Source organism: Oenanthe melanoleuca, chromosome 1A (assembly GCF_029582105.1).
Source record: "Oenanthe melanoleuca isolate GR-GAL-2019-014 chromosome 1A, OMel1.0, whole genome shotgun sequence".
Lineage (NCBI taxonomy): Eukaryota > Metazoa > Chordata > Aves > Passeriformes > Muscicapidae > Oenanthe > Oenanthe melanoleuca.
The window spans coordinates 7,444,362-7,461,270 of record NC_079334.1 but is presented as its reverse complement, the minus strand read 5'-3'; the positions used below and the strand labels follow the sequence as shown (position 1 = coordinate 7,461,270).

General features: G+C 51.8%; 1 long non-coding RNA gene across 6 annotated transcripts; it reads right to left on the bottom strand.

The window, feature by feature from the left end:
• Positions 1-157: 157 nt before the first annotated feature.
• Positions 158-15,357, bottom strand: LOC130248690 (uncharacterized). Of its 6 annotated transcripts, XR_008839686.1 has the most exons (6): positions 15,143-15,230; positions 13,533-13,629; positions 11,240-11,342; positions 6,598-6,772; positions 2,917-4,182; positions 158-2,867 (listed from the first exon to the last, which is right to left on the bottom strand). It is a non-coding gene; the product is annotated as an uncharacterized LOC130248690 (long non-coding RNA). The 6 variants fall into 6 exon arrangements; XR_008839683.1 differs by having other exon boundaries at positions 158-4,182; positions 13,533-13,673; positions 15,143-15,357; XR_008839682.1 differs by having other exon boundaries at positions 158-4,182.
• Between the last annotated feature and the right edge of the window lie 1,552 nt (positions 15,358-16,909).

The following is a 16,909-nucleotide window of genomic DNA, read 5'->3' as shown; positions in this document are numbered from 1 at the left end:
CAGGACAGGCTGGGGGTCACCTGCTGGAGAACAGCCCTGGTGGGCAGTGAGCTGTCCCTGAGGGCAAGGAGATCCATCAGAACTCTGTAAGGTACTTTTGCAGCTGCTTTACACTTCTGTGATCATAAGTAACTTATTAAATAATCAACTGCCATCCTTCTACTTAAGCTTTTAATAAATCCACATGTCCAAACAGGAATCCCTCTGGAGGGCGCAAGGTATCCTCCCACTTTTATTACTGTAGTCAGTAACTGATTAAATGTTCATTTATTTCATAGCAGTTCAGCTTTTATGAGGGACATTAGCAAGAGCTCTTTGAACATCCAAGTCACTGGTTATCTCAGCTAGATCATCTTGACACGTGAAATCAAGCAAGCAAGGTAAAAAACCAGATCAATTGTGAAGTACTGTGGTGACAGACACTTCTAGAATCCATATGCAGAAAACACTGAAATCTGACTGCCTTGGCAGAGATAAAACATTGTGGCAAATGCAGGTGGGTTTTGCTGTGGGATGCTAAATGCAGCTGGAGCTCTGCAAGTCCCCTGCATTGCTGGTGCAAACAGCATCCTCTCACTACTGAGTGTTGCTGCTTGTAAATCATAGTATATAGCAAGAACTTGGCTTTGCACTGGACAATGGTGTTAGGATGTAGACACTTCCAAGAGTGGAGAGCTCCATGAAACCTCATATTTGAAGTGGTTATACTTCATGATATTATCAGGACAAACACTGCATTAGTACTGAAATAAAAAAGTTTAACTGATTTCATCAACTGGTTTTTAATGTTGATCGTAAACTTCACATCCATGTGCTGGCAGAAGCATTTGAATGATTTTTCTCTTCTTTTTCTGTATGAATTATATATGCTGCAGTGATACATCTGTGACTGTGCTGTGCCTTTGAGGTCACCATTTGCAGAGGGCTGGCCTGAAACCCGATGAACTTGAGGCAAGGTATTTACAACATAGCTGTGAGCAGAGACAAACTGCTTTCCAAAGGGCATCAAACAGAATTTTTACTTACCTGAGGGACCCTTTGGCACTGAAAAGCAGTGAAGATGTAGCTGGCATGACCTGGGATTGTACCTATATCCACCATTTCTCAGCAGCACCATGAGGAGAAACCAAACAAGGAAGGAGGCTTGATAATAACTGGCAAACGGCACTGATAGAATTTTACAGAAATAAAAGCTTTAAGTATTGGAAATGGCAGCAAGTTTCTTGGATCTTCGAAAAAGTAGGTGTCCACTGAAGCTGTAATACCACACAATTCCAGGCAGATGCAAATGCAAGTGCCAATTTATGGTTATCAAATCAGCCAAAGAACAGACTGTTCTCAGGAGATAATCCGAAATGGTTCTCCTTGTATTTATATGCCCTGGCACAGCTGTCTGGCCAGCTGCAGGAGCCCAAGACTTGCTGTGGCAGTTGGATAGGTGAGAGTAGGAGAAAGTTACTTTGCCTGTGCTTCATCAGGTCACAGAGCAATCCTTGTGCCCAAGAAATGTGTATCCACTAAATTATACAGGAAGAACCCTTCCATTTCAGAATGGCTGTGCAGAAAATGGGCAATTAGCATAGGATCAATCAGGGAGGAAGGGCCTCCAAATGTCTTCAGTCCCATCTCTAGATCAACATTGAACTTGGAACAGGTTGCTGAGTTTTGCTGACAGCCTCCCAGGACAGAGTTCCCATAGCTGCTGTGAGCAAACTGCTCCAATATCTGATTGTCCTTATCATGAAATCTTCTTCTCTTCATCTCAAATTGGAGCTGTGTTCTGGATTAGAGCAAATTAAGAGCCTTTGGTTTTTAATTTGCAAACCAGCAACCCCCAGCATCATATCTGGCAGTGATTGCTCTCATTTTAGAGAGCTCCTAATGCAGGGCAGACTGCACTTCCCAGGTGTTTGTTTCTGAGCATACACATCACAGTGTTCCTCCACGTATTTGTCAGACCAGCTGGCATGGAAGCAATTCTCAAGGGGTTCCCTGTGCTCTGGGAGTACAAATACGTGTTCTGGCCATTCTTGGAAACCACCAGCAGAATGTGATATTGCCACACTGAGGTACAATTGGCAAAGTAGCACTTGTGGGCCACTTTCTCACCAATGCTGCTGTTCTCTCTGGGCCTTCCCTCTTTCTGTACTCCTCTCAAATCACAAACTTGCTGAAGAATGAGACACCCACCTCTATTCCCTGGAAAAATTCATTGCTTTTCACAGTTTATTCTGATGGGTTCCATTATTTATTCTGCCCTGAGCCTGGGGAATTACCATTAGGAGAAAAATAGGATATGGGGGATATTTCCAAAATTTCTTGGACAAATTGGTGTTCATTCTCATGGCAAAGAAAATGACAGCTCAATACACCATGGATAGTGGTACCAGGGAAGGAATCTGTGGACTTTGATAGATTTTTGTCAAGATGGAACTCTGCTGAGAGTTTAGGACATGAACAGTGTCAGGCCAGAGGAGTCAGTGTTGCTCTCAGTGCTGGTCTGCTGCTGGGTCTGAGTAAGGACCTGCATCGTTCACCAAAGCAAGGAACACTCAGGGCCTAATCCACAGCCACCCTTGAAGGTAAGTTCAAGGTTGAACTTAGTTTGGGAGGCTTTTTGTGTTTCAGTTGTTTGGGTTTACTTTGAGCTTTTTTTCTATTTACTCAATGTGCAGAGCAGCCAGTGAATTATAAGTACTACCTTTTCCTTGCTGGAAATGGATCAGCTCATCCCTTCCTTCATGTTCTCCATTCTCTGTATTACCTGTCTTCCACAACCTAGAGGCTGCTCTGTGATTGCAGGAGCTGCTGACCTCCTTCCAGTTCACAGACAGAAATGCTTTTATTCCATCTTGTCCAGAACTCACCTCCTGGCAATCAGCTGCAGTCAGCAGCAGGAATCTGTCCAGCACGCACAGCCACAGAGAGAATTGCAAGGTGTGGCCTTAGGACAGAGGTGCTGTGTATTTCTGAGCACTGCCATGGGCTCATTCCCCTCTGCTGCCTGGATGGAGACCTGTGGGCTGCCTGCACAACGTGGCTTTGAACAGCAGCAGCTTTTTGATATCCCAGCTTGGGACAGAGAGGTACCATTTCCTGAGACAGGTCAGCAAAGACAGAGGAACCAGCCCCCCTGTGGTGTTACTTGCCTGTGACTCCCAGAGATGCATTTTTGTGGTCTCAGGATGCTGCAGTGGCAGCACCTTGTTTTTCTGATGTTAAAAGTCCCAGTTAAATAACAAGATTGTACCACTCTTTATTTTTTTTCTTTTTTTGTGTTTTGTTGTTGTTTGTTTGTTTGATTAGTTGGTCTTGGCTTTGGTTTTTGTTAATTCTTTTTTAAATCCTTGCCAAGATAACTAGTGTCTGACTCCTGTGGATAAGCCAGGAGCTCCAGGGTCAGGGCACACCTCTGGGTTGCCAGGCTGAGCGCTCAGTGTGGGGACAGCACTTGGCACACACTCCAGCAGAGATCCCTGTCCCAGTGCTCAGGTCTGTGCTCCTCTGTGGCTGCCTCAGGCAGTGTGGCCAGGACTGGCAGTGATGTGTGTCACCGCCCCAAACTACTTCCCCAGAGACTGGTAAGAACTGGAGCTTCTGAGTTGCTGGGGGAGACCAGGAATCTGCTGGATTTAAGGCACGGAAGGTGGTGCAAAGTGGAGGCTGAGGGAAAAGCTTTGGAATTGATTATTTAGAAGCTGAATGATCCAGTCTGTGGAGGGGAAACTAAAACTTGTGCTTCCAAAGGGGTAAAAGGTGTACCAAGGAAAGGGCCTGTCACAGGGAAGATATTTTGCAAGCTCCTGAAATTCACTGGCACTGTGTCTAAGAGACCAGGGAGTTCTGTAGGGCCACTGTGATGCTTTCACTGTATTGGTGAAGAAGAGAAGTAGAAAGTACTGCCCACACCTGGTAAGGGTGGAAAGCCTGAGGATGGAGTGCCTGAGACAGTTCCCCTGCACTGAGCTCACCCCCAGGCAAGGCTCTCTAAGGTGGGCTGGTACCTGTGGTCACTCACCAGACCTGTCTCTCCTTATAGTCACAGCAGATGCCAGCAGGAATTCAGTGCTGATATCAACAAAGCCTCATCAACACACTGTGTGCTGCCACTCTCAGGGGTTGGTGGGACAGAACCAGCTCAGGCACAAGAGCTCCCTAACACTGCAGGGAAGCCTTGTTAACCTGCAAAGACAGAGAGGAAGGAGAGTCAGAAATACCAGCAGCTTTGATCACACAACTTCCTCATGAATTAATTAATTTTATATTATTCGTGGTATATACAATATAGCTCATATCACCAACTTCAGAGAATATTTCTTTTTACTGGTTAAACATCTTTAAAGGTAAGACACATCTAAGTAAATATAATATACCGCGTGCATTTAAGCTGATGGTAAGTTGCCCAAATGACACTTTGAAGAACTGCGATTATCTTGCCTCAGTTACAGATTCTATCCAATTTTTGATATGGATTGTCTATTTATTACTTTAAAATTTTAGTAAAGATACAATTTTAATTACATGCTGCAAGCTTAAGTGGTTATATGGTATCTAAATTGCTGAATTAAATTATTCTGCTAATTGGATTTAGTACCAACCATCCCCTCTCCTGTAACATGTTAAACAATTCCTTGCCTAATTTAATGATAGTGTTGATTCCTGAACGAAGATGTGAGCTTGTAACCTTTTTGATAGAGTTCATAACTTTTGGGTGTTAGTAGGAAAAGCCTTGACAGATTATTTGCCTCAGAGTAATCTTGGAGAGCAGGTTATAGTCCTGTCCGGCACAGTGGTGAGTCCTCTGTGGCACTGCCACCCACCCTCCCTAAGAGCAGGCACTGCAAGCCTCATAGCCCAGCCCCACAAGGATCTCCTGTAATCCACACCTTAGCCTGGTATTCACTTTCAACACTCCTGCAGAGCCCTGCTGATCCCCAAACTTCAGAAAGCACCTGGCAAACAAAGCACCTCCCCAGCAGAGAGCAAACAACTTGTGTCAGGAAACAAGACACTGCAGGTATTAAATACCTGTCTGGATACCCCAGTGCATTCCTGCTTTATACACTGCAATTTATGTTTTAAACAAGAACAATGCAAAGTGCAGGTCAGACATAACATGGGCAGCAAATACAGGATTTTTACTGAGCTGTGATGGGCACAGAACTGTGTGAGTGATGGTGTCAATTAATGGCAATTAAGCGCTGCCATGACTGAGACTTTCCTTGCCATTCAAGAGCTTTTTGGATGCCCCAGTTACAGGATTTTATCAGATTTCTCAGCCCTAAAAGAAAATCTGAGTGACTTTATGCAAGTTTGAAGTTAGCTCTGCTCTAAGCAGGCAGTGGGACTTGTTGACTTTCCCATGCAAATTTTTCTGAGGCTCTCAAGTGATGATGGTTATGAAAAGGAGAGGAAAGGGACTAACAGGATATATTTAGACTCTTAATGTATTTTAATTGTAGTAACTATATTTATTCTTCATTTATTATATAATAATTGTGTTCATTTTTCTTGCACTTTATAAAACTATGATCTATGCCATAGCTGGAGCATGATACTACATGTGATTGATAATCAGAGGGTGTTTATGAGATGAAAAGTGAGGAGAACAAACCAGAGAGTTCTGCTCCCCAAGATTTGGCTTTGTATCAAGGTGCACAGTTCAGGCTTTGACCACCACACTGGCTCAAGGTCCCAGAATGATTTTCTCTGTAAAATTCAATTTATTAATCCAAATGCTGCCCAGACATTACTGGGGACGAGTAGGTTCCCAGTTCCTTAGCTGTCTGTGCACATTCCACTCTTCCCTTTCTCCATCAGCTGTTGTGCAGCTTCTGGATCACTCCCAACAATTGTTGAGGAGAAGTTGACCTCCAGCAGCTCATGTGTGATCCTGTGGATTGGGTACTGGGCTTGCCACTCCTCTTTAGGGAATCTTTTTTCTGGGGTTAAATAATGAAATTTTGAATTTGCTGGGCAGATTATGCTGGTGTTTCCTGTATGTCTAAAGCACCCAGGGGAAAAGACAAAAATGGCTCTCCAAGAAACCATTCCTTTGTGCATGGAAACAGGGCACGGCACCAGCTTGGAGAAGCCTCTGAAGTGAAAGGAGAACCCACCTGCTGTTTCCCAATTACAGGTTTGATTTTTTTCCTTATTCCCCATCTTTTACTGCCATCTGCTGGCTCTGACTGAATGGCTTCTTCATTGGCCCTGGAGTACTTTGATATACTCTATTCACTTAAGAGCTACAAGTTTTGACAAGGGACCCTCAGAAAGGACTTTGGGGATGGATTAACTGAGAAACATAATTAACTGAGAAACATAACACTTGTGGAATGGTAAGCTCAGACCATAACTGGGAAGAAATAATGGATAAAGAAAGGAGAAGACAATTCTGAAAAGTCAGCCCTTAAGTATTGCATTTCAACATTTTGAAAACAAGTAATTTTGGGGGTTTCTGTTAATTTATTTTGAAGAAGAGGTTTTGTTTGTAAAACAACCCCCCAGAACCCTCCCAATGTTTAATTTTAAACAGGTCTATATAAAAGGTGACAATATGCATCTGGGGAATCAGTTACATTTTTGTGGCCTTACCTGCAGCCAGGACTAGCAAAATGGCTCCAATAAGCACCTCAAAGCTCTCTCAGGTGAGGAAAGCATCTGCTTGCTTGGACAAGAGTATCCTGCAGTTTGTTTCTCTCTGAATGTGCTGTCAGGAAATAGCATCCTGCAGGTATTGGCTGTTTGGCTGTTTCATGGCTCCAGGAAACTGCAGGTAATATTATAACTATCAGTGTCTTGTGAATGATCAGATGGACAATGAGTCAGGAAAAAATCATTCAGAAAAGATCAATGCTTTGTTTTTGCTGTTGATAAAGGGGGGCAACATTAGAAGGATCTTTATTTTGGTTGGGCTCTGCTCTTACACACAGCTTCTGGGTAAACCCACCTGCTCCTGCTCTCAGAACAGGAAAGGAGAGAAGGCTTCAAATCCAGTTCTTCCATGTTGCTGCAACACAACCAAGTGTTGAACCACTTAGCTGTCAGCAGGTCTCCTGCCAGGAACAGAGTTGTGACCTCCCTGTGGGCCAAGATTATATTTTTTATTCTTGTACATCCTTTCCTAAGGAAAGCCCTGGAGCTGAGCACTGGCTCACACAATTCCCCTCTTCATTTGTAACTTCCAACTTTTAAAACATCTTTAATGACTTGCTGCAAATCCTTGAACTGACTCAGGCCTATGTATTTCCCCACTCATTTTCCCTGTAGGATGTGCTACATTTCAGGTGGTTGGGAACAGGCTCAGGGGAAAAGGAGAAAGCTCCTTTCAGAAGGGCTTCAGATTTAGGAATTGAATCACAGTGTCCAAGTCTGCTTTGACGCAAACCTCCTCCATGAAGCTCACCAAGGACAAGAAAGAAAAAACCTGATGGCATACTCAGGAGCAGAGGAGAAACTTCTTAACTCTGGTCTCTAATCACCACAGGCAGCAAGAGGAGAACCCAGTGCCACAGGGAGATGTCAGAACATCCTTAATCCTGGTATAGTACTTACAGAAAATTCACTTTCTACAACATTCAGGGGTAGAGGACACTCCTCAGAAACAAACACCCTTCTGAGTGCATTATTTACACTGTCAGAGACTAGTTTGCACTCCTTTTACACTTTTCTACACAGAATAATAGTGAACAAGATGTGATTATTCAGCCCATGGCAGGGTAGCAGTTATTGACATTGCTAGTTTTAAAAACAATTGTGAAAAGAGGAGGTCCACCTCAAGTCACTCCTGCTGGTGGAGATAAAGAATTTGGATCCACCAGTGTTAATAATGGAGCCAAAGGCCAAATGGCCTTCCCAAACCAGCTGAAGTCCTAGCTCCAGGGAAAGACAACAGCGTCTTAATCGTGGAACCTGGACAAGAAAAATGGGAATATGGCCCTGCAACCAGGTGTTCTGTGCAGGACTAACTTGATGTTATAGATTCTTGTGTTACAGATGCAGCACAACTAAATCTACCTGATTGTTCCAATAATCCATTTGGAAGCAGATATTACCAATGTGAGGGGAATGCACCATGGAGCAGCGCTGGTGACCATCCAGAGGGTCCCACCAGCCCATCCCTGCTGCCCAGGTTTGGATGAGCAGGCTGCTGACTGTCCCTGTGCTTGCTCTGCAGGATGAGGAAGCCAAGTGTGCTGAGGAGGAAGATGAGGAGCTGTGGGAGGATGGAGACAGCAGCCAGCAAAGGCTGGGGAAGGCACAGGGCCAGGTAGGAGACCTTGCCTTCCAGGGAGAGGGACTTGTCTGTCCTGGTGGAATTTGGGGTGTGAGGCCAATGGAACAAAGGAGTTCATTTTCTTACTCAGGTTATAATGTGCCTTAAAAGAGATTTGTGCGAATTTCCTGATGGAATATCTAAAAACCCAGGGATTGAAGCCTTCTGAAGTGGCCCAAGCCTGCCTGCATGGATCCAAATGCAGCCCAATCCCAGTTTTTGTGTGCAGCTGGGATGAGACCTCAGCTGCTGTTACTTGCCAGCTCCCAAGCTGTGCAGCTCAGAGTCTGCAGCCCTGAAGGGCCAGGCTGTGGTTAAACAGCCTGAGGTACCAGAGAGCTGGAGTCATTTCCTAGCAGGGAGCTTGACTTGGAAGAAGCATTCCAAACTTTTGTCCATATTTATTTTATCTCCTGCATGGAGACACCTAAAGAAGCAGGGGTGGGGTGTTCCTAACAAAAAGACATCCAAATGTATCAGTAGTAGAGGACTTAAAATTCAAGTATGAGAAGAGGTGCCTTTAGGACACTTCCAATTCCTTAGTATGAATGGAATTTATATGAAGTATCCAAATCCTGACAAGCTTGTATGAGCTCCAAAGTGTTTTATAGCCAGGGAGGGAGACAGGAGTCTGGAGTCTCTCCCCTAAAACTGGCTGCTGGTTTGTTTGACCAGGCACAGGAATAATTATGTATTCCCTGGGGCTGTCCTTATGGAGAAAGGTTTATTCAGTGTATCTCCAAAATGATGGAACCTGATGTCATTGAAATGCCAGGGGTGCCAAATGATTTCCCCAGCCAGAGCTCAGAGCTCCCCTGTGGGAAGGGGTCTTGTGCCCATTTTCCAAATCCCTCAAGGCAGCAGCACTGGAGCACCTGCACCCAAATATGGCCAAGGTGCTGAGTGCTGGCAGGAGGCAAATCCAGGGAGTTTGCACTGCTCCTGGAATCCCAGACTGGAGCTGTGCTTTACAACACCCAGCAGATGCTGCCTCACTCAAACCCCATTTAAAGCTCAGCATCCCTCCTGCTTCCTTGGAATTATTGCCCCTGTTGCTCTTTCTCAACACAGTTATGATTATTATTGTAAATTCCCACTCCATTTCTTCCACAGTCCTTTGCTTCCCAGAGGTGGTGCTTTAGGAAAATCCCTCCAGCCTTGGGAAGGTGCTTTTGGCTCCAGACACATTCCCAGTCCCCAGGAGCAGCTGGACCTGTGAGCCCCAGCAGGTGAGGCAGAAGTTTCCTTCCTTCCTTCCTGTACTTTGGCTTCTCGAGGTGAGGAGCAGTTCTTCATCATTTCAGGGCAGAATAAGCCCTGGTCCCACTAAAAGCAGGAGGAATAATTTTACCCTTGTTTTTGAAAACACAGTTTGTTGTTTTCTCTCTTTTGCTGACACCAGGTGGTCAAGCAGCAGCTGCTCCCTGGAATAGTTTCTGTTTGTAAAACAATGAATTCCCTGCTGGAATCCCAGTCACAGCCCCCTAGTCAATGTGCAGTTTAAGGTCTTTCATCCTGACAGAACAACTTTCTGTCTCTAGACATCGAAATAGGGGAAAACTTAGACTGGGCTGGGGCCAGAATCCAGGCTGGGGGAAAGTGAGGGAGCTTGCTCAGCCCAGGCTGGGCTTGGCACAGGGGCTGTGCCTCTTTGGATGACACCCACATGGAACAGATCCTTCCCCTCCTTTGTCCAAAGGCCAATGGCAAAGCATGGAAAAGCTCACAAGTGGGGCCTGGAATGAAAATGGTTCTCTTAAAATTAGGCAAAGAATGCAATAAGAAAAAATGGCCATCCTTTTCATGAAAAAGTGTAGGGGAAAACTGTTGACAAAGGGCACTTTTATTTGGTGCCACCCCTCATTTCTTATGGATAAAACCCTACAGTGAGCAATCAGAGCAGAAGTGGGAAATCCAGGAGCCTTTGCCTTCCACTGTGGACTTAATCTCTGTTTTCTCTTCTCTTTCAGGACAAGAAAACCCACTTAGCTTGTCCCATCTTTGCCAAGAGCTTTGATGTTTGAACAGCCAAACCCAACAGGCTCCAGCCCTGCTGGCCTGCACTGGAGGGCCCTGGTCCTGCCTGTGGTGTGGGGTGAGTCCCCAGCTGTCCCCAGAGTGTCCCAAACCCACAGGGACCTGCCCTGGTTTCAGGCTGTCCTTGCCCTGGTCCCTGCAGTCCCCAAAGCCTGGGACACAGAGAGAGCCCTGTCCAAAGGGCCCTTTGGCCCCTGGTCAGGAATGTGGTGGCAGCCCTGGGAGCAGCTGGAGCTGAGAACTGGGGCAGTGTCAGACTGATCCAGGCCAGGACAGTGTTTATCTGGGGGGTTTGGCCCCACACACTGAGTTTAAGCAGGATCAGGGTGATCAGTCCCTGAAAGGGAGAAGGACAAGGAGGTTGGTCAGAGTGGTGCTGCCAGACCCCACCTGACAGTCTCTGCTTTGTGTGTGAGGTTGTTGTGAATTTGCACTGCAGGGAATGAATGTCCCCTTCCCAATTCAGCCCAGCAGGTCCCAAGGGATCTTAGAGGAGTATTTATCCTTTACTTCTCTTTGTGATAACTTAACCTCCTCCCTGCCATGAGCAGTTCCTTGATTTCTCCTGGAGAAAACCTCAGGCAGAGGCAGTTTGCAAAGGAGCCCAGAGCTGTGCTTGGAGCAGAGGGTGCTGAGAGCTCCTTCTGCCTGTGCTGCCCCAGCCTAGCAATACCCACATGGAACAGACTGGGAAAATGGGATTAGATGGAGCAAAATCCCTTCATGGAAGAGGTTTTCTCCTGTGCAGATCAGGCATGGGGCAGGAAGTGAGCTTTGAAATCAGCTGATTTCCCCCAGAAAGCATCACTCACATCAGCATCAATGACATGACCTGTGCCACTCGTGATTCACCCAACCAAAATCAAGAACAAATGTTGGTTTGGGTTTGAGAACTCAAAATAACTTTGAAACAGAATAAATCACCTTTTTTCTTCTTCTTTCTTTCAGATGCTGGACTTGCCTCTGTGGATGTCTGCTGAGCTCTCACTGCAGGGGACTGCCAGGCTGTGAGTTCATATTCTTCTCACTGGGGAATTGGAAATAATTATTAATTAATTGCAGAAAAGTGGAAGAGTTTTCAGAAACCTTCCCCCTTTTGTGCCCTGCCATGTGGGACAAGGGAGGAGAGGGGCAGCAGAAAGGCACTGGGGGCACAGGGACCTCCCTGTGTCACCAGGGCAGCTGTGGGGACACAATGGACACCCTGAGGGAAAGTGGAGGTGAGGAGGGGACAGTCTGGGGCAAAATCCAAGTTCATCTGCAGGGAAATAAGTAGGGGATGTTTTGGAGGGAAAAGCTGAGGGGATGAGTTCACCCAGCTTGGCCCAAGCTGTGTTTGCACAAAGTGGGACCAGAGATGAAGATCAATCCAAAGCCAACCCTGCTCCACACCTAAGTCCCAGAATAAATTCTACAGGCTGCCCACTGAGGGACTAAAAATACACAAAAAATGGAACCAAGAGCACTAAGAAGGCTCCTGGGACCCCCATTACAGTGATGTCAGAGCATTTTAAACAGATCTTTGAGTTTTTTATGACAACACTGCATTTCCTGTTGGGATCATTCACTCTCTGGGGGTTATTTGGATTTGAACTCCCTCACAGTGGCCCTGGCACTGCTCAGGAGCTGGGAGGAAAAGCAGAGGCAGAGCTCCTGGTAGGGGCAGGGTGTTTCCCCCAGAGTGGATCCAGCTGCTGCCCACCAGCCCGGCCAGGAGGGATGTTCTGGGTCGGGTCAGGTGCGGTTCCAGCAGCCTCATCTCCGCCCAGCCCGGGCGGCCGCTCCCCTCCCGCCCCTCTGCTCCCAGCGGATCTGTCCTGCAGCAGCGGGGAAGGACACGAGCTGCACCTGGGGCTGGGACTGGCCTGTGGGGGCTGTGGGAGCTGGGATTTACAGCATTCCATGCATCTGCCTGCTGCAATTCCCAGCCCAGGGCCTTTAGCTGACAGGGCAGCACAAAGATTGTTCTTGGTGTGGTGCTCAGATCTGGAGTTCAGTATCAGCTTTGCTGATTCAGATGAACTATACCCACATTCCCTGCTGAGTTCCTGCTGGAACTACCTGGCAGTGCCTCGTGGAGCCTGGATATTCCCATGCAGAGCTGCCACTTTAGCACCAGCTGTGTCAGGAACCAGCACAGGTTCCAGGGAAGCTCAGTGGGACTGGGACAAGGACAGGTTTATATTCCACAGAATTTGCTATTTATAACCCTCATCCCCCAGCCCCACCGATGCCCCTGGGGGACATTCAACAGAGTTCCCTGGAATTCAGCCAGTTTCCCTCCTCCCAGCTCGGGCTCCAGTTGATACTTTAAAGCAGGAGAAGGAGGTGGCCGGACACACTCCCAGCCGTGCTGAGGCAGCTCCTGTGCCCAGGGGAGGACATCTCTCCCTGCAGGAGCTAAGTTCATTCCAGAGCCTCAGGAGTGGCCTCTGGAAGTTCTTCTCCCTGAGCAAAAGGACACACATCCCTGCTTTCAGCACACCTTCAGTGGGACCCTCCTGGGAAAGCTTTCCATCAGTTCTGTGGTACCAGCTGGCTCCCAAACAAAACTTTATCCAACTCTAACCTTTTATTTTAAGGCGCCTCTGAGGGCTGTTGCTTGGGGTTTAATTTCTGTGAGGGAAGATTCCCTTGGCTTTAACACTGCTGATGGATGATGTCTCCAGGCTGGAAGGGATTTGGGGTGGGTGGGACATACCTGGGGGTGTGCAGGAGCTCCAGGAGGTCAGCGCCAGGAATTGCTGTCTGAGCCCCTCTGCAAACACACCCTGCCCACATTCCCAGGTACTGCCAGCTCTACTTGGGGTCTTTTTGGGGGGTCAGTGGGATCTGTCTGGGCTGAAGCACCTCCAGGTCCTGTTCAGGGCAGCCCCTGGCCCAGGAGCTGTGGGCAGCCCTTTATCCACATCCATCCCAGCACTGCCCAGGAATCCCAGTGCCCATCCCTGGGATGTGTGCCTGGCACACTGTGCCACGGGCAGGACACTGCAGCACAGCTCCTCCCCTGCCAATACCGAGGGACAGGAGGGGCTGGGTCCCTTCCTGGGGCTCCCACCTCCTCCTGCCCCCATTCCCAGCCAGCTGGGACACCTGGGGAACACCAAGGAACGTTCCTGGCAGGGAGTGGGAGTCACTGAGGGCTCCGTGCAGCTCTGGGCCAGAAAAGCAGCTCCAGCCTCAGCAGCTGCTGTGATTTTGGGCTGTGAACACTCACCTGCAGGAAACGCCCCTCTGCAGGCTGGACAGCCCTGACACTCTCCAGAACTTTGGCCACGGACCAAGTGAGCCCTCAGGACTTGTCCTGCTCAGTTCTTCCGGAAAGAGACATGGAACCTTTACAGTTGCTGAGTAAATCCTGGAAAGGACAGGAAACCAGAGTTATGGGAACAGTTTTTGCCATCATGCCAGATGCTGGTGTACAAAGCAACAGCAGCAAGAAAGAAGGAGCTGCATTTACATAGGAATTCCCTTACTGGCAGCAGCCATTCCCACCCCAGGCAGGACCTTTCTCATGACCCTGAGATCAGCTCAGGTGCTTGGAGCAGGGACCTAAGGCCAAGACTCTGAATTCAATCCCTACGTGGGCCAATCACTTATCACCATCTAACTTGATGATCCTTATGACTCTTTCCAATTCAGAATGTTGTGTAGAAATAAAGAATAAACAGTTTTTGCGGGCTTTTTAAACCCACGGATTTTTCCTTTAGAGACGGCAAGCCACAGAAAGTTGGGTAGAGGAGGGAGAGGATCAAGTCCCACCCGGCAGGTGTCGGAGAAGCGGCGGGAGCGACTCCGAGCCCCGGTCCCGCCCCGGGCACGGCCGGAGCAGGAGCGGCAGCGCCGGAGCGGCTCCTCCCGCCCGCGGCGACCCAGCGCCGCTCGTTCCGCGGGGCGGCGGGACCGGGGCTGCGGAACGGGGAGGGGGAGGCGGCACTGCCGGAACCGGGGGTTCGGTGCCCTCTCGGGGGTCCCGGGTTCGGGTCGGGTCGGTGCGTGCCCTCTCGGGGGTCCCGGGTTCGGTTCTGTTCGTGCCCTCTCGAGGGTCCCGGTTCGGTTCGGTTCGCTGCCCTCTCCGGGGTCCCGGTTCGGTTCGGTTCGCTGCCCTCTCGGGATTCCCGGGTTCGGTTCGGTTCGCTGCCCTCTCGGGGGTCCCAGGTTCGGTTCGGTTCGCTGCCCTCTCGGGGGTCCCAGGTTCGGTTCGGCTCGCTGCCCTCTCGGCGGTCCCGGGTTCGGTTCGGTTCGCTGCCCTCTCGGGGGTCCCAGGTTCGGTTCGGCTCGCTGCCCTCTCGCGGTTCCCGGGTTCGGTTCGGTTCGCTGCCCTCTCGGGGGTCCCGGGTTCGGTTCGGTTCGGTGCCGGCCCTGCCCGGCAGGGGGCGCTGCGCTCGCTGCACTCGCGCCGCCGCTCCGTGTCCGCCAGGGGGCGCCCCGCGGGCGGGCGGCGCTGAGGGAGCGGCGGCGCCGGGCGGTCCCGGGGCGGTTCGGGCGCTCCCCGCGCCCCGCCCGCCTCAGCCGCGACCCAGCGCCCGCTCGGGGAACCGCCGCCCTCCTCCGGCACCGGCACAGCCCCGGCTCCCCGGACGGGACCGGGCCTGGAGCCCCGGCCGGACCTCGGCCCCGCACTGGCCGAAGCGGAGCGGCAGCGCCGGGCTCGACCCCAGTGCCCGTCCCGGAGCGGCTCCTCCGCCCGCGGCCATCCCGGACCAATCCCGGTCCAAACCCCCATCCTGCCCACCGAGAAAAAAGCCGCTCCGCCCGGGACCCCCAGCACACACCGGCAGGACCCAGACCCGAATTCCCGGGCCCGGATCCCGGTACCGGCCCCACCTCAACGCCTCGGGCTCCACGCAGCGCTCCGAGCGCCGGTCCGGCCGCACCCGGGACGAGCATCCCCCACAGTGAGCGGAGCGGCGCGGATCCGCCGGCATTTATGGGCGGGGCCGCACAGGTGTGAGGGGCGGGGCCGCACAGGTGTGAGGGGCGGGGCCGCACAGGTGTGAGGGGCGGGGCCGCACAGGTGTGAGGGGCGGGGCCGCACAGGTGTGAGGGGCGGGGCCGCGCAGGTGTGAGGGGCGGGGCCGCACAGGTGCGCGGGGCCCCAGCGCGGCTGCGCGGGGCGGGGCCGAGCGAATTTAAACCCCGGGAATGGCCTGTGGAGCCATTTGCCCGTCGGCGCTCGGAGCGGGAGGCTGCTCCGGCCCGAGCTCCATACTTCTTTCTCATTTTTTTTCTTTTACTTTTTTTTTTTTTTTTTTCTTCTGTACCTCTCCTTTCTCCCCTCCCTTCCTCCCCTCCCCCACCCCCTACACCCTCCCCCCCCCCAAACCCCCCCCCCTCCCTCTCCCCCCTAGCCCTCCCCTCCCTCCCCCCCCCGGCCCGGTCCCCCGCCGGCCTCTCTCCCTATTCCCCTACACACCCCAACCCTGCCCTATTCCTCCATCCTCTTGCTCCTTCTTCCATCCTTCCTTCCCCCCGCCCCCCGGCTCCCCTCGTCTCCTCTCCCTGCTTCCCTTTCCCCCCCCCCACCCCAAACCCTCCACACCTGCTTTCAATCCTCTCTCTCTTCTTTCCACTCTTCCTTCCCCCCCCATCCCGGCTCCTCCAGCCCCCTCTCCACGATACCTTCCCCCCACACCTTCCTCCTCCTTCCCCCCAACCTGCCTTCAATCCTTCCCCTCCTTCCCCCCAGCCCCTCCCCGCTGCCCGCACACCCCGACCCCCCCCGCCCTCTGTCCCTGTCACCCTTCCCCGACCACTCCCTCTGTCTCCCCATTCCCGTTCTCCATCCCCCGCTCTCCTTCTTTCTCCGCAGCCGCGGGGCTCGGGGTGCCGGCGAATAAAGCCCAGAGGGCCGGAGCCCGGCGCCCCTGCCCTCGCTGGGGCCCCCACACGGGGCGGGACCCGCTCGGCGGGACCCCCCATTCCGGTGCAACACACGGCCCGACACCGCCGGGGTTCCGGCTTTCCCTACATCACACTGGGGGCCGGGGAGGGGGAGGGAAGGGGGGTAGGTTGGGGGGACCCCCTCCTCAGGAGGGGGTTCCGGGGGGGGTGGGAGGGGGGTTAGGGAGGGCCCCCTCCGGAGGAGGGGGTCCCTGGGGGGGTGTTGGGCCCCCTCCGGAGGGGGGGGTCCGGGGAGGGGGCGGGGCGGAGGGGGGCGTTCCCCCTCCAGGCCCCGCCCCCTCCTCGGGACCCCCTGCTCCGGACGGGGCCCGGGGGAGGGAGGGGCGGGTGGGGAGGGGACTGGATGGGAGGGGGCCGCTCGTTTGTGTGACGTTTTTTTCTGTCTCTTCACGCTGCAGAGTGACGTGACCCCCTCTGCTTCCCTCCCCACCCGCCCCTCCCTCCCCCCGGGCCCCGTCCGGAGCAGGGGGTCCCGAGGAGGGGGCGGGGCCTGGAGGGGGAACGCCCCCCTCCGCCCCGCCCCCTCCCCGGACCCCCCCCTCCGGAGGGGGCCCAACACCCCCCCAGGGACCCCCTCCTCCGGAGGGGGCCCTCCCTAACCCCCCTCCCACCCCCCGGAACCCCCTCCTGAGGAGGGGGTCCCCCCAACCTACCCCCCTTCCCTCCCCCTCCCCGGCCCCCAGTGTGATG